The following is a 23,055-nucleotide window of genomic DNA, read 5'->3' on the forward strand; positions in this document are numbered from 1 at the left end:
GAGCCATGAAGCAATGAAACTGCACTATTTGCTTGCACCCTGGCACTCTCCACCCCCACTGAGATGTCATGTCGTGCTGGATGATTTTTACATGTAAATCTGGGCTGCCCTGTGGCTCCCCTTCCTCTTCTCTCCTGCCAACCGGCTTCTTATTAAAGCTCCCGCTGAAAGTGTGAACTCAGCTGGAGGGGGGTCTGTCTCCTTTTCCAACTTGCTATAGACCACACATCTCAAAGCACAAGAGAGGCGAGTGATTCGGCCCCTGCCCTCTTCCAACAGCTACAGCCTCAGGGAACCACAGGAGGTGTTTCCAGCTCTGCTGTCTGCACTCCTCATCTGACAAATGAGCAGGTTTTCTGCCTCACTCCTGGTGCTGCCTCTTTGTCTGAAACACCACACATGGGCTCTCCTTTTGTCACCATCTGTTGTTAGCTGTTCCTCTCTGGCTGCAGGTTCCCCTGAAAGCAAAGTGGCAGCTTCTTTATGCTGGCCCATGGAGACCTGCAGTGGAGCAGCTCAGCTCCTGTGAATGTCCTCAAGAACTCAGTTACTACTGCACAGGGCTCTTGGGAGACCAAGCCTGTGTCTATACTGTGGGTCTTGGCAGCACCAGGGCTTAGTGTGTGTCATGGCTGTATCCTACCTCATCAAAACAGCTTTAATCTCAGGACAAAAGTCCTCCAGCCCAGTATCAAATCTGCCAGTCCTCCAACCCCACACCTGGCAGCCAATGCCTGAGGAATTGTGTGTGAATAAAGCAAGCCCCCACAGCACTACGTCCTCTAAGTAGTCTCCTCGCTCTCAACAGTGTCCAGCTAAACTACATCCTAAGCTGGAGGTAAAGGCCTGCCAGGGGATGGTGAATGCTGTTTTACTGCCCCATGATATAGTCACCTGGGTGAAATGGCTAGAAGGAGCTATAGCAAACTGACCAGAGTATGCCTGTTCCTCAGAGCCAAAGTCCTGAGGTAAGATGCTGCTTGGCTTGAACGCTATCTTCTCCTTGTCCGTTACATCCAGAAGGGTAGAAGCTGCTTCCCATGCAATGTAGTGCTGTGCTCTTGAAAGAAACCTTCAACTGTTCTTCATATTTAATAGATAATCTTTAATTTGGGACATCAGTGAGGGTTTCTCTGTGTTCTTCAGTTGCCTTCCTCCAACAGCTTCTGTCTGTGTGTATGAGCTCTAGTTCCCTTCTTTTCCAGCCTGTAGCACACATGTGCCTCTTGATTTAGTGCCATCACTGTATATACTTAATGAGCAGATTCTTTCTGTTGTTTTGTGCTGGATATTTCTAATTGTCAAAGTCTCTTCCAAGTGGTCTTTAATTGTCTGGTTTATATGGTCATACTGTAGACAGGGGATCAGGCTGGCAATCATGCACATGGTCATACTGGAGATTGGACAAACCCATATTGTATTGTAGACAGGGGATCAGGCTGGCAATCATGCAAAGACACATAGTGGGAGAAAAATGAGCTGTCTTCTGTATTTGAACTCTGATTCTGTATCTTGATATGCCTGTCATCCTGTGTTGCAGGTCTTCATGGCAGGAATATTTCTGTATCCCACAGGCCTGGTTCTCTGTTTCACTCTATCCATTATATAGCAAGAATATGTTTACTATAGTAAGCCCCAAGCTATATAAATAACATTGGAAAAATGGAAGCAAGCCCTGTGTTTTTAAATACTCACATGTATCTCCGTCATAATGACTTTCGTGGAGTCAAAAGGATCTTCCTCTTTACCTAGCTGCTGTTTTAGTTTTTATCTCAATTTGTAGGTTGAGTTTTGCATTACCCTGTTTCAGCAAGCCCACTGCTTCAGCAAGGCCCAAATAGTTGTTGATCACCTGGGCTTCATTATTACAGGGTTAATAGGAGAAGATATTTTCTCCACTGCTTTACCCCACTGTGTTTCTTTCAAAACACACGCACCACTATCCTTCTTGTGATACTGCCTGTAACTCTGCCTCTCCCTTGCATGTACATTGCCTTCTGAAAAGTCAGGTCAGAAAAGTCCTTCTCCAGCAGCAACTTTGAAATACTGAGTTATGTTGTACACTGTGTCTCCCCACTGTGACTCATTCTGCTCTAAAATAAGAGCAAGCCCGCTGAGATGGCTGGTTCTGGCTGGGCTTGGGATTATTGAGAATCTGAGGAATGGTAAGTTTCTTAAGTATCATCCCTGGACCTCTGGTGAATAAGCAACCCTACACTGTTCCTGGAGTCTAGTGGGGAGAGCAGTAACACTGGTCTGTTTTTGCAAGAAGACCAGCAGTGGCACTGACAGCCCAGAGCTGGCAGTGCTCAGGGACAGTGTGTGTAACCCTCTTCGGGTTTTATCACTCAGCTGGGATTTTCAGCAAGATGGACAAGAGGCAAAATCAGTTTATCAGCTGTGGAATTCCTATTGAGGATGAGATTAAGGAACTGGTGAGCACCTATGTATAAACTAGATATATTACAACCTGCTGATTTCTTGAGAGCCCTTCAAGCCCTGTTTTCTGTGATTGAATCTGGAAAAGCAGATGCTTTTTTAAGCAAGGAAGGGTACAGGGGACATTAGGAGGCATTGCTGCTGCTTGAGATGCTTCTACCAATTGTTTTGTTAAATCACAGCCTTTGTGACTGAACTCAGAAACAAGCTGCATCTTAAAAAAAAAGAAACAAACAAACAAACAAGCCTGTTCCATAGAGCAGGAGCATGCAGTGTCTGTTGTTAGAGATCAGTCCCACCACCACAATCTGGTTTTCAAAGTACTAGTTCTATCCATCCTTAACTTCGATGAGGATACTGCTTGTGAAATTTGAGCTAGGATCAGCAGACAAAACTGTGTTTGCATTTAGGATTTTAACTCTAGCATATCAGTACTGATTGCTTTTGCAGATCTTGTACTCATGTTAAAGAAAATAGGAACAGAGTATAGCACATTAAGAGTGACTCCCCTTCCAAACACACACACACTTCTTGTAAAAGCATATTATGGAAAGATATTTCTGCTTAGAGTTGATTTACCAAAATGAGATTCTAAGTGTCATGGACACTTGTAGTGTATTTTGTGCTGGTTTGAGTTTATTTTCCTGGTTACCATTCATTTAAGGACATTGCCTGGGACTTGGAGACACAGCCAGACAGATCTGCTGAACACATGAATACTAAGGAAGTGGTTTCCCTAGTAACAATAACCATGTAACAGCTCATATAACTTCTGCCCTTTCTTACGGGATTTATTTGTTTGTATTTCTCACTGGGTCAGAGCGAGGAGACACCAAAATTGGAGATGGCTAAAAGGCATCCAGGATCATCTTACTGGAAGTGGGGAGAATAGAAAAAACGGCTGCTACATTTGCAAGTGGAGTCATTACAGAGTTTGGCTTTGTTTTGGTTTATGGGAGTAATCTGGGGATGTGCTCAAAGATGCCTCTGAGCATGGACCGAGCAGACTCTAGCAGAACTCAGATTCTTACTTCAGAACAATTTTTACAGCCACCTTTTTTTTTTTTTTTCTTTTTTAGAAATGAAACTGTTGTCACAATGGATTAAGTGCAGCTTTGAGACAGTAATCAATTAATGGAAAGCTGAGTGGGGAAACAAATAACATACAAGAAGTCTGCAATCTCAGTGCAGGATTTACTGCTAGCACTTTAGAAGTTGAATTAAGCAGCATTTGGGAACATGGATGGTTGTGCTCCTAGGTTCAGATTGCTAGTAGGGGGTTAGCTGGCTGGCACGCTCTTGCTATGGAAGAAGTGGGGAGATTAGTTCTGTAATATATTGCAAAGTATTCCTCAAATAAAGTAGCTATACTGCTGTTCAGGTAGGGAATCCTTTTAGGCATGTTATGTACAATCATTAAATTGTGCTATCTTTTTAGTCTTCTAATCAACCAATCTATTCACAGCTCACTTGAAGCCAGGTGGAGCAATTTGCTGCACTAATCCCAGGTATTAAATCTGCTTATTCAGGCACTTAAAAGCTGAAATCCTGGATTTCACTAGATATTGTTCAGATATGTATATTAATTTTTGTGGCCACTTTTGCGTAATTTTTTATATTAAAATAAAGTTCAGTATTATCTGTCACCTCTCTGTAGAGCTGTGTCTTACTTGAGATGTGTCTGTTCCTGAGCAAGCTGAAATTATTTTATCCAGTGCTAGAAGGAAAAACTGATAAGGGCCAAACTGCAATCAGCTGTGAGTTTACTGTTAAGATAATAACATGAACAGACACTGTGCAGAGATCAGCCATACTTTGCTTTTTTAAGATCTTTGTCCACAATGAAATCATGACATTATCTCAAAGCTGACACATGTAACTCTAGCCACACAGATATTTACAGCAAAAAATGATAAGCTTGATCCTGAGAGATGCTGGATACACCCCCCTTGCTGCTTGTGACGGCAGTTCTGGGTGTTCAGAGCCTTTGGATCAGACTAAGATCATCTCAACAAATCACAGTGAGGGAGGCAGACAGGAAATGGCTATCAGAAAACCAAAGACAGGCTAAGATGTTATCCTTATCAGACTGAGATGGGGTGGCTCAGAGCAATAGACCAATTCTTTTCCCAGGTTATATCAAGTATCAAGGCTGGCCAATGCACTTTAGTTCAGGACAACCACAGAAATAAGCATAAGCACATTTGTAATTAGTACTTTCACTCTCCCACCATGTATAATTTCCACTATCACATTATCTTCCCATCACTGATAGCATATTCTAAGCCAGGCATTTTAAGTAGTTGTATTAGGTTTTTCTCCTGTAAACCAGCTGAGTTGGAAACCTTATCAACCAAAATCAAGGTCAGACTTGTGTGCAATATGATCTTGGCAGAGAACAACATTGTTTTGTGCTCTCAGGATCATTGACAGCAATGAAATTATGTCGGTTTTTTTTTCTTCCAAGTTGAACATGCATTAAGTCCAGTCACACAATTGCATATTACATACTTACATTAATAAGAAAGCAACAGTCAGTAAAATATACCTGTGATTTTACAGGTTTCCTGAAGGTACATGGTCTTCCAAATGATTGTACGCTTTAGAAAGTTTATTTCTTTGTTCCTGTTTGCAAAATAAACATTCTTGTCAATACCGAACAATTAAATAAATCCAGTCGGTTCATGCGTCTGACAACACATGCACATCAGCAACAATCCTTTGCATGCATATTCAGATGTGAGTGTGAATTCAGATGAGTAAGAGAGCATGTCTGTATTCCATTCTGAAAATAATCATCCAGCTCCCAATTATGTAAATGGTTGGCTATGCTGATTCAGGCCAGCACAGATATTCTCTGTTTTCTAACTGCACATCAATGGACCTAAAGACTATTAAGCTGCCAAAGTTGAATCAGATGTGTAATACATTTACCATTTTTTCCAATATTAAAACATTCTTCTTTTCACAGTGGTGTAATGTGGCTCTTCCAGTATAAAAAAAGCTATGAATAATTTGAAAATGTGTGATGTCTTTTGTATATCACAGATACTTTTCTCATGAGTAAGAAACTTTTCACCAGAGGAAGACCTTTAAATTACTCCCGTTTGTTTCCCAGTCTATATCTAGGCTACATTTACTGTAAAGAGAGAGGGTTTGCATCTGCCTATTTCAGTTCTCCAGTGTATTGAGGTCAGCTTCCATTCTCCCTGGCTCTGATGCCTGCCTGTGTAAATACAAATTCCATTTCCATCCTATTATTTTTCTAATCAAGGGTTTGTCATGCAAAAGAAGATCTGAGGTGACTTTGTTTTCCATTATGCAAAACATTTCATTATGATAATCTCTTCAGGACAATCTTATAAAGGTGCCCTGCCCAAAGAAATCACAAATGAGAGCAATGAAATAGTAGACAAATCCTGCATAATTTGCCCTCTCATTTAACATTCAGGCCACAGAGTTCACCCTAATTTGCCATACACATTTCCTCTGACATTCTCGATCTGCACATACAGTAAAAATAAGAATTGGCAGCTTTCACTGAATAGACTTCTGTTAAGTGCTTATCAAAAGAAGAAGAAAGGGGTTGTAAAATGCAGTCACATTTAGTGTATCATTCGCTTTCTCTTGCTTTCTCTGCTAAACTTACACTTAGTAAAATCTACAGTCAATGAAATTTACCTTTTGAGCTCAAGTTGTTTCCATTCAGAACAAAGTAAAAAATACACCAGCAAAGAAAACCTGGTATTTCTTAGAAATTCTCTTTTCTCTCTTATGCCAAATCCCAAGGGGCAATGGCTCCACAGAAAGGGAGTTTATTTTCTAAATCCTTTGAACACAAAGCTCTTATATTTCTAGGACAGTGCTTTCCTAGACAATCTCAATATTGCACCTTTGTATCAATACTCTTGTTAAAAAGGTGAATACACACACATTTTATTGTATATATTTAATTCCTATAAGATGTCATTTCAATTATTCAGTTATGGATTGGCTTACAAGCAGACTCCTGTGAAGACTTGTGTCTGAGTCTTGGCAAGTGCATCATATTTCTGCAGTTTCTGTGCATTTGATGTGTATGTTCTCTCTTGTTACTGTGCAAATTTGTGTGTTGTGTGTGCCTGTGTACTCAGTATGTAGGATAGTGAATCTATATCGACCTCTTAGTTTGGCAAAACTTCTGAATTTGTAAGGTTTCTACAAGTTTTGAATGGTGATGGTTATTTCTGACTGTTTCTACAGCCAGCCAACTTAATTTTAGGGCTTTAGAAGACTTAGGCATTTTAATTATCATCCAAAATAGGTAAATGATCCTTTTCTTCTCTGGCTGTTCTAGAGTGTCCTTCCAATTCACAAAGTAATAATACATTTGAAAAAAAACACACAATATTACATGTATTATCTTTGTTGATCCATAACCACATCAGCTACTGTGCAGCATTTGTGACTAAAGAAACATGACTGTTTTAATTCATCTTTACTGAACTGATGCTGAGCTGACTGATGCTGATGTGGATAAAACTACATGTGGGATGAGACTTCTCTGTAACTTCCCTTACGTTGCATGTCAGCACAGTATGTACTCATCCTTTTCCAAGATGCAGCCATTTCACTTTCTTGGAACTAGTTTTAAGTTCAAGTCCACCAAAGCAGCTTTCCAAGGTGCAAATAAGACTTTCTTAAATCAGACATATTTGCCAATGGTGCCATATCATTTACATTTACTGAACAGCTTTCTGTAGCTCTTTCAAGCCCCCCAAGACATCTAACAGCAACATTCAGCTTCAGAATGAAAACTGAGCTTAATTCCTTACTCCTAAATCAAACTCTGACTATTTCAATAGCTTGATTTTTCTACTATTTCTTACTGCACTACAGAAGTCTCAACACTCACCTTTTATAATTACACTTATCTGAAACTTCACATGATACCCACACCTATATTGTATCCACTCAAACCAAGTGAGTTTTTTTCCTCAAACAGCTTTAACCCACCTTATTCCTAACTCCCAGCAGTTCTCAAGAGTGATTGTTTGATCAATACAGCTTGTATCTACTGTGAATTCTGAAACTGGCCTTAATCTGTTCAGGGTGATTTTTCCCACCAGTGACTAAGGCTAAACTTTTGTAATTACCTTTATCAGCAGGATATGCCTTTCCTTAAAGCTGGTAGAGATTTTGCCTTTAGCTACTTACCTGCTGCCTCCTTGTGTTCCTGTACATCCGAGTATCTGGGTTTTAGCGGCTTTGCTGGTGTTGGTACTGGCAACGTGCAACAGCTTGGCCATCACACTGTCTGATCCTGCAGCTATCCCACTTCTGAATGCTTTGCTGATTTTCTTGCTTTACTTCTGCAAAGATGAAGTAGAATCAATAGATTAAACAGCATAACTATAAAGGCTTTCAAGTTGGTGATGTCAATATTAAAAAAATACATGATCAGGATTATTGGACCAAGTCCCAGCTTATCACGTTTGTATTCATGACTAATATGTCCATCTCTATGCTGCTTCTTTTTTTTTTTTTTTTTTCTTTTTTTAGGTCTGATTTCTTCAAAGATGGTTCCCAAACCAAGTTTCCATCTTCATGGGACATAAGGATACAACTTTTGAAAACCATTCCATGGATAACATAAATTCTTATCCAGCCAGACTTAAAATCCTTGATTGCAGCAGGCAGTTGTATGAAGCCTGCAGGCCAACACAGGCCATGAATTCTGCTTTGTGGATCTCCATAGCTTAGCAGATGTTTGGATTGGAGCTTGCTACCACCATTGCTTCTCTCTGCCACCAGTGTTCCCAAAAGCTAATCAGCATGTTGCTGGATGTACACAGCTAGCAAAACACCTGTAATACTCTCTCCCAATGGATCTGACCTTAACTGAATTTGGATGGAGAAACTGTGCACCCAGATCAGTTACTAGGGCATAGCAGCTGCTAATCTGTGGCAATTGCTCATTCTTAGCTTGTCACAAGTGCAAAGGAGTATGAAACTGTAAAAACTTCTGCATCCCACAGGCTGTGACTCCATACTCATGCTGTGGTCACACACAAAAAACAAAGCACCTCAGTCTGCAATCCTGGGCATCCAATTCCAGACAGATTCCCACTGCAAGAGCTTTTCAGATATCATTGTATTTTTACTAATTCCTCTTGATTTCTTTTACTACCCTTCCAAACTGCCACGTCCAACACCAGGCTTTCTGAACCAAACGGGAGAAACTCCAGCAAGGTCAGTCTCATGGTAATGCTGTGCCTGGTCAGAACCAGGAATCTTCTGCCCAGGTTAGTTCAAACACTGCCTATTCCCTAGGCAGGAGCACATCCATTGCTGGATGAATTTGATGAGTGGCCCCAGTACCAAGGAGATCAAGTACCACAGTATATTCCCTGGAGGAAATGGTTGCAGTTTCTTGGTTATGAGCATGTGAACAGCGCTGTGCTTTCTGTTTTACTATCTATTTTTACTATCTATTCTCTGTAAAACTGTACATTCCTTTAATTAAATAGCAAAGAATGTTCCTGCTTAATTCTACTTTCTATTGCAAAAACACACGATAGTGGAAATGATGGATTCTGGTGTCTGCCAACTCCCTAATACCCTTATGTGTTTTAGAATGTAGGCAATTAGAGCATTCATGTGGTAATTCCTCCATTATACTTTTCACATTAATATGATAATTTCTTCTGAATTGTTTAGTCAAATTAATTGCATTGAGCCTTATGTCGGGTATACCAAGCATCCTTCTATAGTGAATTATTAAACTACCAATTTTTATCTCACTTAAGAATTGCCTTAATAACAACATTCAGGAAAGCTGGCTCATGATCTGATATGGTGATAAGTCCAAATGTTATATGCTTTGTGTTGTCAGGCAGCTTGTGAGATAACAGAAAAGATCTACTCTTGGCTAGGGAGAGGATGAGATGTGAAGTTTTCTCTGCTGGAGTGCATATGCCTTTGGACATCAAAGCTTTTAACATTTTATATAGAGCAGAATGGAAACGGGACATTTTATCACCTGGGGTGCTGCCTGTGCCCTACTGCTTTCTTTGCCAGTCCAGCAGTGACCTAGGGCAGGAGCAAAAGCAGTTCAGATCAGAGTGCAGAAGTGAGAGCATACTCATGGCTATGGCTGTGGGCATCCACTGACAGTGGATAGATACCAGGACAAAAAATAGTTTTTCTTGGGAACTTTATAATGACAACAAACTCCAATAACGAAGATGTATCCTGGGCAATTATAAACCAAGTACCTGCAGGAGACACTTCTTTACTCCTCAAAGGCTTTAACCTTCAACTCCTAATCTATCTACCTCATCCAGCATGGCATGGAAATAAACTGCAATCAAGCAGCACTGCCAGTCTGTATTATAAAGACTCTCTTGTTATAAGATAGGATAGATGTCTGGCTACTAAATGGAAATCTCCTAAAATACACACCCAATTTCTTTGTCTTTAGTTTAGAGCAACACGAGAAGGCTCTGTATGACAACTTCAGAGGCAGATGCTGCATGGGCTGCACAAAATGGGCCAGAGAGCAGCAGTGAGAAAGACGTGGCTGCCTCCTGAGAATGTGAAAGGGGACCCTGAGCAATGTCAGATATGAACAATGTCAGCCATGAATTTGGCAGGGTGACATTTTTATTTATTTTTATTGGGTGATTATCCACTTGTGAGAAATACAGGCCAAGACTTGGGTCTGCAAAAAATAATTATGTCTGGAATTTATCTTGATAAAATATAAATGCAGATTATGTTACTGGGGTCAAAATCTGTTAGAGTAAGTATGAGATTAAAAGTTCCTTGGTTCTTTATTACTTTAAGAGAAAGAGATTTCTTAAAGAAAAAACAAGAGTAGTGAAATAATTACTATCTATGTGCAGGAAGAATTTGTTGATTAGGCTGGTAGGTATTTCTACAGAATATTTTGGTGATCTTACGTGTCATGTCCATGACCTCAGCCAAAAGGCTTTTATCACAAACTCCATAGTGAAGAACCCTCCCCATGGTTTGTCTTCTTGTTTCTTAAAGTTGATCTGTTTCTCTTGGACTGTTTAGCTTAAGAAAAATGGATAAAAGTGGGATATGTTCTTTTTAAAGGTGAAGTAAATGCTGAAGGAAAGCTCATTTTCATGTGCTGTCAGCTGCAGCCAAAGTAGTGTTTTATATATACAAGAGGAGAGAAAATATTTGAGTACCTACTAGAGAGTATGTATCCAGGAAACATCCACTTCAAATCCCAGCCAAATCTTCTCTGGTTGGATTGAGATAAATAATCACCCAACAGAGAAATTAAGTCACCCAAGACAGTAATCAGCGAAGGTAAAACCTCTTTTTCAACATTGCTTGTAATTAAGCAATTCCATATCTAAGTTTCTTGCCCAATAGTCACTCTAAATATTTAAAAATGTAGTTTAGATTTGAATCATGAGGATGACAATTTTAGCCTACAGCAGATTTTTCATGTTGGTGATCATTATCTCTGGCCACCTGCCTCTCATAAAATTTCTTTAATTGAGCTCTTTTTTTATTTATTCCTGGAGGATGTGCTCTATCACAAACACCTGTCTGTCAATGGCATGGTCTCAACTTCATTGGTTAGGCTTCTTGAGAAGCAGGACTCTCTACCTCCTATCGGCACCAAAAAAGCGACAGTTTGTGACACCTCTTGCACCATTTAATCTTGACCAAAGGCTCCTTCTGCTCTCATGAGGAGACCTCCTCTACAGCGTGAGTAGTGGCACTGGCACATCCACTCATAATAGATGTATCACAGCTTATCTGGCTTATAAATTAATTCCATATGCCTAGTCCTGAGCTTCTCAGCAGCAGGCAGCTACCCCCTCACAGCAACAGAGGAGTACGGCCCATTCAAAAACAGTGGTCTCCAACCCAGACTGGCAGAGATGGCAAGTCTGCCATGCACCACTGTCCTTGGGGTTTCCCTTCCTATTAACTAATAATGTGTGTGCTGCTTACATGGCCTGATGTGTACTTGAATTGCTATTGACAACAGCATGCTGAGGGAGAGCATTTATTAGAGCATATAAGGGAGGTAGGGAGAGGAAACCGGTGACAAAGCAAATAAATAAATAGATGATATAAACATGCTTAGTCAGAACATTCATCTCTCATACTGATTGCTTTTAAGATAGAAGAATATATATTAAGAAGCTTGTATGCTATTATGAAAGAACAGAGTTTAAGGTGATAGCAATACTGTGAGTTTAAATAAATCCATTGTAAAGAGTCCTGCTATACATGGCAGGGGAGAGGTGATTAAAGGTAGCCTCTAGTCCTGTTGCCCTTTTTTTCAGAGGACTGAATCAGCGCCAAGGTGACTCAAGGTCTTTTTTTACTCCCAGGTCCCTCAGCCTGATGCATCCCTTTGCAGTACTGGAAGGAATAAAATAAGAGGGATTTCTTCCCATATTTGGCACCTCAGCAGTTCAGCCAGTTGTGTTTAGATTTTTTCATTTAAAGTCAGAAAAACTAATTATTAAATTTGCTTTGTGAAGATGCAGTCCAAGCTGCAGCTTTGTGATTGCTTGATGCCTACCAAAGCTGGGGCTGTAGCCAACAGGAGAGACCCCCTCCTCTTCCATCATTCAGCTCACGCCTTCCCTTTCTCCTCTGCTGATAGTAGCACCCCTGCAGCCATGCCAAGAGCTGGAGAAGGGAACTGAAAAAACTGGAAGTGTAGTGGGTTGTGCTGGTAACCTTTCAGCTGGGGCAGAGCACTGCTCTGCTCCTCCCCACTGCCCTGAGGTGCTGCTCACACAGCAGGGGTGGGAGAAAGGGCCTGGAGGGGAACTGTGGGACCATCTCCCTCAGGGGGCTTAAAACAATTGTGACTCACAGCCCAAAGCTTCCCAGGGAGGAAGAATAGGCCTCAGGAAAAAGAAATGTGTGTGCCAGCTTTAGATTAAATTCCCTTTTCTACCACAGACTTCCTACCTGACTTTGAACAGGTCATTTTAATCTCTTTCTGCCTAAGATTTTCCCCTCCAAAACAAAGACAGAGCAGTACTTTTATCTTTCAGAACAAAAACATTTGAGATTTTGAGGTGCTGAGGCACCCAGGTACTTTGAGAATAGGGGCACAGAAAGACTTTTGATAGGTCTGCAAATATTTTTAAAGTGCTTCTGCCTCAAGCTTCCCTTTTTAATTGCCTTAATTGTAGACAGCATTAGTACTGCACAGCTAAGTTCTTTGTAGCTTAACATTTTGTAAGTATCCACACATTTCAGAAATCATTGGTGTAACTGAATTCCAGATAATAGAATTCAAGGTATAAAGATGAGATGTATGTAAAATGATGGAAGGTGTTTTTCAGGCTTTAGAAATGTTTTCACTGTGTTTCAAATTTCAGTAACTTTTAGTGGCACCACTCAACAACAGAGTGAGCAAGCACACCATGGTGAAAACACCAGCTGCAGTTTATTATACATGCCGTTACCTTTCAATCAGCCATACCATAGCATTACTCACTCCATCTGAACCTCAGCCTGATCTGAGATCAATGCAAGCTCATCAGACCTGACACTGTAATCTTTTTTCCAGCAGAGCTAATGTATGGTTTTGTTTTTGACCAGAGTCATCACTTAGAGGGCTTCAACCTAATAAACTTGCTTTAATATAGAGCAGACAGAGTGGTTGTTTGGACCACAACCATTTTTTTCCAGAAAGGGATGATAGTACTGCATCAATACTGTCATTGTGGTCGTCTCCCTTGTCTAAAAAGTTCTGCTCGCAAAACAGTATTTGAAATGTTTATCCTTGGAAAAAATATACTTGGTGTAGCCATAACAAATGGTAGAATATATTTTTTTTTGCCTCAGAATTTGAGATTAGAATACCTATATTTATAGCTAAAGGAGCATACCACTAGAAGTATTTACTAAGGTAGTGATACTATTACAAAGGCAGATCTTCATTCAAAGGTCTTGTGTTTACAAAACTCATATGAGAGATTACAGACTATTTATTCTGGCATACATCTGTCCAGGTCTGGCAATCTGATTTTAAAGGGCCAATTACCAGAAAGCACAGGCATCAGCACTTTTTACATGTAAGGTCCATGAAAGAGGCTGGAATTAAAGATATTCACAGAACCACAGAATTACTGAGGCTGGAAAAGACCTCTGAGATCATCAAGTCCAACCTATGACCTAACACTACCACATTGGCTAGACCATGGTGACTCCACCACTTCCCTGGGCAGTCCATTCCAATGTCTGATCACCCTTTCCATGAGGAAGTGCTTCCTAATATCCAACTTAAACCTCCCCTGGTGCAGCTTCAGGACGTGTGCCCTCTTGTCCTGTCACTAGTTGCCTGGAAGAAGAGCCCAACACCCACCTGACTACAACATCCCTTAAGGTAGTTGTAGAGAGTGATGAGGTCCCCCCTGAGTCTCCTTTTCCCTAGGGTAAACCACCCCAGCTCCCTCACCCTCTCCTCATAAGACTTTCCCTCTAGTCCCTTCACCAGCCTTGTTGCTCTCCTCTGGACCTGCTCCAGCACCTCAATATCCTTCTTGCAGTGAGGGGCCCAGAACTGCACACAGTACTCAAGGCTTCACCAGTGCTGAGTGCAGGGGAAGAATCACATCCCTACTCCTCCTGGCCACACTATTCCTGGTACAAGCCAGGATGCCATGGGCACACTGCTGGCTCATGTTTAACCAGTTGTCAGGGACCAGTCCCAGGTCCCTCTCTGCTGGGCTGCTTTCCAGCCACTCTTCCCCCAGCCTGCAGCACTGAAAGCATGTCTCTACATTTCCTCTCCAGCTTTACCACATGCTTTTTTTTTTTGACCTTGGAAACACATGTCATATCTCCACATTAAAGTTCCTGCATTTAGAAAATGAGGATTAAGAACACAGATACAAAGCTGCTCTAATTTTATTGATATTTGCAGCTTTCAGAGCTCTAATAGGTGGCACTGTACGATGGCAAAGAGTTCTTTACATTTTACTGAAGCAGTTTATTTTTCATCTGGCCACAATGTTGAACTGCAAAACTTCAATGAGTGTGGACTTGCCATTTTGAAGAAACAACTGATTTAACAAAATGGTTTTTCAAAGACATGTAGAGAAATTGGTGCAACCCCATCATGGAGATAAATTTGTATCAGGCTGAGTGCCTTGTATTGATTAAACTTATGTCAGCAAGAAATCAACTTGCTAATTCCATGAAAGGCACTTCTAAACTGAAATAAGAGTGTCTACACAGGGGGTTAGTTTAATATTGGCACTTTTTTTCCCAAATAAGACAAGCCTTTAAGCCTCATATCCCCAGTGCTGTGCATTTCAAAGGAAGAAAAAAAAAAAAAAAGAAAAAAGAAAAAAAAAAAGAGAGAAGTGGCATAGTAGACATGGCAAAAAACATTAGGTTTGAGATATATCCTGTCCTTGGCACTCTGAGAGCTACATTGTCTCAGAATTACCCTTTTTATAGTTTGAAGCATCTTGAAGTCTGGTGCTATTTAACACATTATGGGGGAACACAGTTCCTTCACAGCTTTTTAATGGATCAAACAATGCTGACTGGCATATCCCAGAGGTGTGGAGTCAAGGCTGTGGTTTCATGGCAGCCTAACTTCTACTGCAGATCAACTTCAACTATGAAATCTTTGGATCATGCAACCCGGGAGCCACAAATTCATCATTTGTAAAAAGGAGGGAAAAGTGCCTCCCAAAACAGTTTGGTAAATCCTTTTGCTTGCTGTGGCAGCAGCGCAGACAAAGGTTAGAATGAGCTGCTGCTAGTCCTTGTCGTCAAAAGTAGGACCAGACCCCCGACTCTTAACTGCCATCACATAAGTCCTTGGAAGGATATATATGTAGGCACTGTGCAATTTAGCACAGACTTTTAAGCAAATACTTAAATTGGAGCCTGCATTTTTAAGAAGTCATGTTGTATTCAAAGAAGCAGCTATATCAGAGAAGATAGTGATAGGACAAGGGGTAACAATTCTAAACTGAGAGAGGGGAGATTTAGGTTAGATATTAAGAAGAAATTCTTCACTATAAGGGTGGTGAGGAACTGGAATGTGTTGCCCAGGAAGGTTGTTGGTGTCCCACCCCCAAAGGTTTTTAAGGCCAGGTTGGACAAGGTTTTGTGCAACCTGGTCTAGTGGTGGGGTTTCCTGCTCATGGCAGTGGGGTTGGAACTTGATCTTTAAGGTCCCTTCCAACCTTAATGATTCTATGATTCTATGAATGGTAAGAGAGCATATCAATAGAAACATAAAAACTCAATGGCTTTGCAGAAATACTTTTTCTGTCTTTCCAGCTATGATAAATGGCAGAGCAATAGACACTGTCCAAAAGAATCTCATTAGCAAAGTGCTTCCTGAATTTTAATGATTGCAACATTAATTGATAACACTGTATAAGACCCCAAAGGTAGACAACCTTTCTTTTCCATTCCCATCACTTTCTATTCAGTGTTCATATTTTTATATATCCTTCCTCATTAGTTAATGACCTTCCAAAACTGAAGAGTTAACAAGAAGCCCTGTCTCCCTCATTTTGCTCGTAGATTATGTGTGAATGGAATTTCCCTTACTTTCCAAGGGTGTGACTGGACCTTGCTTCCAGTGGTGTGACTACCACTGAGAGTCCAAGTAGGAAAAAGTGGCGTTCTTCTCTGAAAACAAAGAAGAACATAAACATGCCAGAATCTTCTGGATGTTACAGATTTAGATAGCCAGCTGTTGCATTAGCTGTGCCTCCTGATTCCTGCCCAGCAGACTTCAGGCTGAGGGTGTTACTGCAGAGAGATGCTGCAGTCATGGGGCTGTGGCTGCTGAGACCAGCTGTCCCTGACATGACTTGGACCAGTCTCATGTGATACTTTGAGATAAGGAAGAAAACCTTGATAGACTCTGTGTTCAACATACAGCCAGCTGAAGGGAACAGAAAACCTGGGTCACTGAGATGATGTGGTTTCTCCTGCTTGTCTTCAGTGCTGGGAACTCTGTGATAGTTTTCTTAATATCAGCAATACCACAAGAAACTACACAGAATTACAATAACCATCCCTGAAGATGTGAAATGTGTGGCTTTCCCCAGATAAATCCAAATCCAGTAAAACCTACACAATCTTGTTAGTCACTAAGGAAAACAGACATGTCATGAAATCCAGAGGCAAAGAGTCCAGATGCACACCAATGTCCAATAGCTTCATGTTCTGACAGGGATACGAGGAGAAGAGAGGCTTGAACGCTTTGCAGCTGGGCTATATGTTGTGATTGTGTACGTGAGCTGTACGGAATGACCACCTGTGACAACAGGGAATGAAACTTCATCATCCTTAAGGTACCCTTCACTACTGCGAACTTTAACATTTTTTCCAAAGTCCTTCTTTTCCTCCTCCTTGAAGACTGTGGGATCAGGCCAAGGATGGTTTGTCTGAGGCCCACATGAGACATCAGGTACACTCCCAAGAGGTGCCGCAGTGTCGAGCAGTCGCTGTGCAGTCAGACTCAGAGAGTAGGGGAAATGCTAACTAGAAAATTCAGCTGTAGAACTGGGGAAAGGTCTGCAACACTAATCTATCCTTACGACAATTCCTTCCACACAACCAGCTTGAAGTTTCTGAAAACAATTTACTTCAAAATACAGCTGGCCCCTCCTATATGAAGAAGAATGTATTTAGGGGAGAAGTGCTTACAAGCAGATCCTAGTGGTGCATTCCTTTCAGGCTTGCTGGGCAGTTTGCCTCTGTTTACACTGGTTAAATATTTAAAGCTATCTTTCCAAAGAAAAGCAAAAGCCCCAAAGATTTTTTTCTAAAGTGAAAGTTGAGATTGTCCTTTAATATGTACCAAGCCACATTCCATGGAGAAAGGCAGATGCAGACTGCAAATTACTCCCTGCTCTGATCTCATCCTGCTCACTCTCTCAATAACATTCATAGAAAATGCATGCATACCTAAAGGACACGGAAAAACAACTTTCCTCCACTCCATCCCCCCACCTCACACACATACCTTTTCAATTTGTGTACCCTGAAATACTAACGCAGAAAATATGATCTGAATCTCATTTACATCAGTGAAACAGGGCGTAATTTCACTAAGAAGAATGTACTTAAAGCACAGCATAAGCAGTGTGAGACAAGAAGTAAAAGCTCATAATACAATTTCTCCTTGCATCACAGCCTTGTGAAGCTCTACTCACTTCCCTTGCAACCATGAAAACAGCAGGTCTACTCCTGGGAGTAAGGATTGCTGGCTTAGGCCCTTAAATCAGCCTCCCTGAAGAACAAGAGAGTCTGTGTTTTCAGGCACTGTATGTAACTGTAGAAGAACTCACCCAAGAAAGGGAAATAAAGAGAGAATAAAAATTTTCACATTCTCTCTGAACAAGAAGAGCTGTGATCTGCAATTGCCCTTTTAAGAGTTGTGACTTTTTCTGGTTCTCCGGAAAACTCCTGGCAGCAGCTGCAGCCCCTGCGCCACTCACCCCGTGCAGAACATGTCAGGGAAGGCAGGCAACATACGGCTTCAATTTGCAAGGGATCATCTACATTTCTTCTGAAGAGAAAAGAAACCCAAATCAAATCTCCACATACTCAATCTATCTTGAATAAACAGCATTAAGGGAAAAATGCTGTGGGTATTGGGAGGAAGAGACTCTTTGTAGACCGCTTTGGCTGCACATACCGCTTCTCCTTGTGCCTCTTTAAAGCATATAAAACCACTGTGATGGGGGGCCAACTCACACGAGTGCTAGTCAGGGATTGCTCTTCGTGCCCAGCCCATGCTACATGCTAGGAGTTACAATAGGTGTCACACAGCAGGCAGGAGTAAATTACCACTGACTTCAGTGGCTAAAGCTGCATTTCCATTCTATTTCTCTTACTCCCACAACCCCCAAATACAAATAAAAGTACAATTTTAACCTAAGTTGACAGTCTCAGGCTAATACAGCCAATTAATAAAAGGGACATAGAAAGATGGCATCTGGGATGAATTTGAGGACAAGATGATCTGAGCCACCTGATGGTAAGAGAATTACTTGGTACCTTGTCAAATGCCTGTTAGTAACAACTGATTCCACACCAAGATGACTTTCCGAGCACTTGGCTGTACAGCTTTGAGACCCTTTGCTGCACTAAGTATTCTGGCTGCTGACAGCACCATCGCCTAGGGTTCCTGTTCAGCTCCTAGTGATTTTCTTTGCCAGTCACTGCATGTGTTTGTTATTTTTGTTAGCACAGGCATACTTCCAAGAGTCTTCTAGAAGTCCAAGAAACAGTTGATGTCCAAGGTAGGCTTTTACATTGTAAGGATTTTGCTCTTCTGGTAAGACTAAATCCATGAGATTCTGTGGGCCAAGGCCCTGGGGCAGATGGCTATGTCATTGTCATGTTGCAAAGTGAAAAATATCTTACCTTGCCACTGTAAAAGCTGCTTGAGAGTCTTGCCCAGATAATTTCTCTCCAGAATTTAGGTCTGTAGATCTATGTGTCAATTACTAGGGACAAATAACTAAGTTTAAGGAGTTTGTATTACCTGTATTAAGGATTTTATCACCAGAAATATATGGTAGCTTTAATGAGGCAATGTAAGAGGGTACCCTATTTACTCTTACAGCCTGAGATGTACAGCACTGTAATCAGCTCTCCATTTCACTGCATTTGCACTCTTCATACTGGTTCTCCAGCAAGCCTTGTTGCCGGTGCATCATGAGAACTTAATGTGATATACACTGTCCTCCTTGAAGAGAGAGATGCTGAAATGAGACCCACCTGAACTGTGGACATGTACTCTTTTATCTGAGAGGTTTCAGAAATGTAATATATGTTGCTGCCGATCACAGATTACATACTTGAACCCTACTAGAGCTATCAAAAATCCTTTCTTTCCACACAGAACTAATGCCCCCCCAACCATTAATCGTTCTTATCAGCCAAGATTCTTGCTCAATGTGAGCTAAAAATAATTCACCTTGTAACTTACCATACTGTATTATGATTGGACATTCAACCCCTCATTTGACATTTAAATAACAAAATCTTGAACCAGCTAAAGAGCTAATTATCTGAGCATAACTTTTTCTTTCATTTGGTGGACAAACATACATTTATGCTTATAATCTGTGTTTAGATTTTATTCCTTTGGGTAGCCACTAGCCTTACTACAAATGTAGTTTGTGCTTATATTCCATTCTCTGTATGTAACAGGCATGTGAGATAAAGCTGAATTATTTCCTGTATAGAACAAGTTTCCCTTAAATGCTGTGGAAAGAAAGCATTCATTCTATCCTACTCCTGCCATTGATTTAAAAGGAAAACAAGAAAATACTGCAACCACCTTTTGCTTTCTTTCAAAAATTCAAAATTTAGGCAGTTTCTTTTTTTTTTTTTTCCAAAAGATTTGTGCTGTACCCACCCCCCATAAAAGCAATACAAAACAGCACCCTGAGGACAAAAGCATATTGAGGATTCTACTGGGATATAAACAATGTAAGAGGACAAAACTCGGTATTTTTCCCACCTTCCAGAGACCTAATTTTCTCTATTGGCTACTGTAACAAGTGACAGCAGCACATTATTTTGAAGATATAATTTTAAAGTATGCTTTTAATGCCCAAAATTCTGATTTTTCTTAGAACGGAAGGCTGTATTTTCATGGGAAGGGGAAAGAAGCCTGTGCTTAAAGAAAGACACTGTTTGTGTGAGAACATGATTACGATTGTACTGACCCGAGCAAATGTGACATCCAGTCCAGCCTCCTCTCTCCCACTGTCACCCACGGTGGATACCTAAGGAACCTTTAGAAGAACAAGGCAGACACTGTGATAGTCTCCTGTGGATGTGACATGCAGTACTAGAGTTGCATGAAGAAGTAGTATCTTTTATTAGACCAAGACATACAGGTGGAATAACCAGACAAAATTTCAGCCATATGAACTTTTCTTCGGGTTAGAAACACCAGCTGCAGCTCTTAGTAAAGAACTATTGTTTAATATTTACTAAGCTATTGATTAATTAAGCAAGTTCTGAAAGGCAGATGGTAGCTGTAGAATGGAGAGGACATTAATGATGCAAATGATGCAGAAGATGTTAAGGATGGGAGAAAGAGGTGGCATTTATTAGCTATACAAAAAGTAGAGACAATTACCTTACAGTCTGTTGATTCTGAGAGAGGTAAGCAGGGCGACGGAAGAAGAAGGTAATTATAATTTACTGTCAGACCAGCATCTCTACTGAGTCACAGATTTGGGTGGTGGGCAGAGTTAGGAAACCTAGTTCCCATGCCCACTTTTGTGGAGCAAGTTCTGTAGCTTCCCTTAAGGAGCAGGACTCAAAGATCCTGTCTTCTGAGAAACTACATCACTGACAGTGTTGTGGTCTATAAAGACCTGAGTGGTCATTTTCAGCAACAAGGCTACCAGGAAGGCAGCCGTGCACAGGATGAAGTATGTTACAGTCCTGGAACTGCTGATGTAAGACCAGAGATGCTGGTGGTTTGATGGCAGGGGGTGTTCATTCCTGGAGTAGTGGATGGGCATCAACACATCTGAATGTTTCTTGCTCAGGCAGGATTTAAACTCATCCAGTGTTTTGGACCACAGAGAATTACACTTCTAATGATGACTTTTGTGGTTTGGGGTGCTTGAAATGTAGGACAAGTGCTTCTGGGAAGATTCTTTCCACATAGATTTTCTCTTATGTGAAAAATCATTAAGCAATTAAAACCAGCAAGCCTGAGGAACTTTCCTGAACTTACCAGCTCTCAGCCCTCATTCTTTCCCCCACAATACTCCATCCATTCCCATTTCCACTTTTTCAATCTGAGCTTGTCTCACTGCTACATCCCCATCTATGCTCTAAGCAGTTGTTGTCAAGTTGCGAAATAGCAGTAGTTGCTGCTTCAGAACCAAACAAATAACTGTTTAACTAAAAAATTAATCTACTTTTCTGGCTATGCAAGCTATTACTTGCATGAACAAACCTCGTCCTGTACACACTGATCTTTCTCCTAGAACAATCTTCTCACTTGTTGCACACAGCAACTTAGAACAGCGACTTTTTGGTGTTTTTCAGTTTGAGAAATATTTCCTAAATATTTACAAAGCAGACCTGCATACACAGAATTTCACCCAACTGCTGATGGACTTGGGCATCTTAATTACCCAGGTCTGAAGACCACAAGCCACAGAAATCTGAGACTAGATAAAAATTCACATTCATTTTTTATGAGAAAGAGTATTTGTAATCCTTGTTCATATCTGAAGATCCATTGTTCAATTCTTTTAGGATGAATAGGAAAACAATACACTCATTTAGGGCAGAATATAAATTAGGCTTTGTGTTAGAGAGGAATTAGTAATTTTAATCACTGATGTAGATCTGAAGAGGAAAATCTGTCGCTTAAAACTGTAAACATGATATGCAAGTAATCAAACTTTTTTTAGCAGAAGATGGAAAAAGGTATCATTAGTGCATATAATTTTGGAACCGTGGTTCTCTGAGAAGAGAGTTCCTGACAGAACTCAATGAACCTCAGCAAATGAGGACGTCAGCAATCGACGTGTTGGGGAATTTCTACAGATGATCCCTCCCCTGCAGTCGTTACACAGCATAGATCTTGCTATTAATTAGTTTGAATGTGGGACAGCACTGCTGGGAGAAAGAAAGTGGCCTAAATAGCACCGTCCAAATTTTATCTGTTAGCTATCCAAGAAATACGGATGTCTTTTATTAACCCTTGCAACCTGTGACAGCTAGAAATAAATGCTGGGCTTGTCTTATTCCTAATGGATTTTTGCAGCTCATTAGCGTATAAAGTGGAGAGGGTGGGAGGAGGCTGCAGAGAAGGAAGACATCTGGCCAGAGAAGTTTCAAGCCTCGTTCAGCTGAATGGCAGCATTAACCATCAGACAAATACAAGGACATTAACGTCCACAACGCAAAGGCTCAGTTACTGAACGTGTGGAGAACGTGGTAGGATTCTCCTCCTCTCCAGGAGCACGGTTATTATTCTTTTTTAATTCCAACGAGTCCAGTAAATCCCCCATCATCTCTCCAGACCATGCATTTCGGAAGCGCCAAGAGGACCTTCTTCTGCAGGACCAGCAGGGCTTCAGACACGTAGAAAGAAGTGGCCCCTGCTGGCGGTCACTTCATGCCCATTCACCCCCTCCTCAGAATATAGCGAGTATTTAAAAAACCTGACGGGAGGCATTTGCAAGTTACGCTGCATTGATCTTCAATTAAGCTGGAATAGCTGCCCACTGGGCAGAGGGAGGAAGGGGAAAACCCTGTAGTGATTATTTTCCTATCTCAGCCTGCTGCTGTGGACATGATAGGAGGAAGACGCATGTAAAACACTGGCAATAACTCAGCAGCGAGATACTTAAAGCGTCTCTGGAGGGAAGCGAGTTGAGGCCACTCGCGTCCCGCCGATCGCCCGTGGGAGATGAAAACACCGCCCTCTACTCTCAAACTGCGCCCCAAGTTACTACAATAAACCCATCTTCTAGATTTCAGTCCTGCAAAGACGCTCCGCGATTGTTGGCTGCTCCCAGGAGCGGACCCCGGCCCGCAGCATCGCCCCCCGCCCCAGCCCTGCCCTTTGCAGTATCGATCGCC

This window comes from Chaetura pelagica, unplaced genomic scaffold (assembly GCF_000747805.2).
Source record: "Chaetura pelagica isolate M959 unplaced genomic scaffold, ChaPel_1.0 scaffold127, whole genome shotgun sequence".
Lineage (NCBI taxonomy): Eukaryota > Metazoa > Chordata > Aves > Apodiformes > Apodidae > Chaetura > Chaetura pelagica.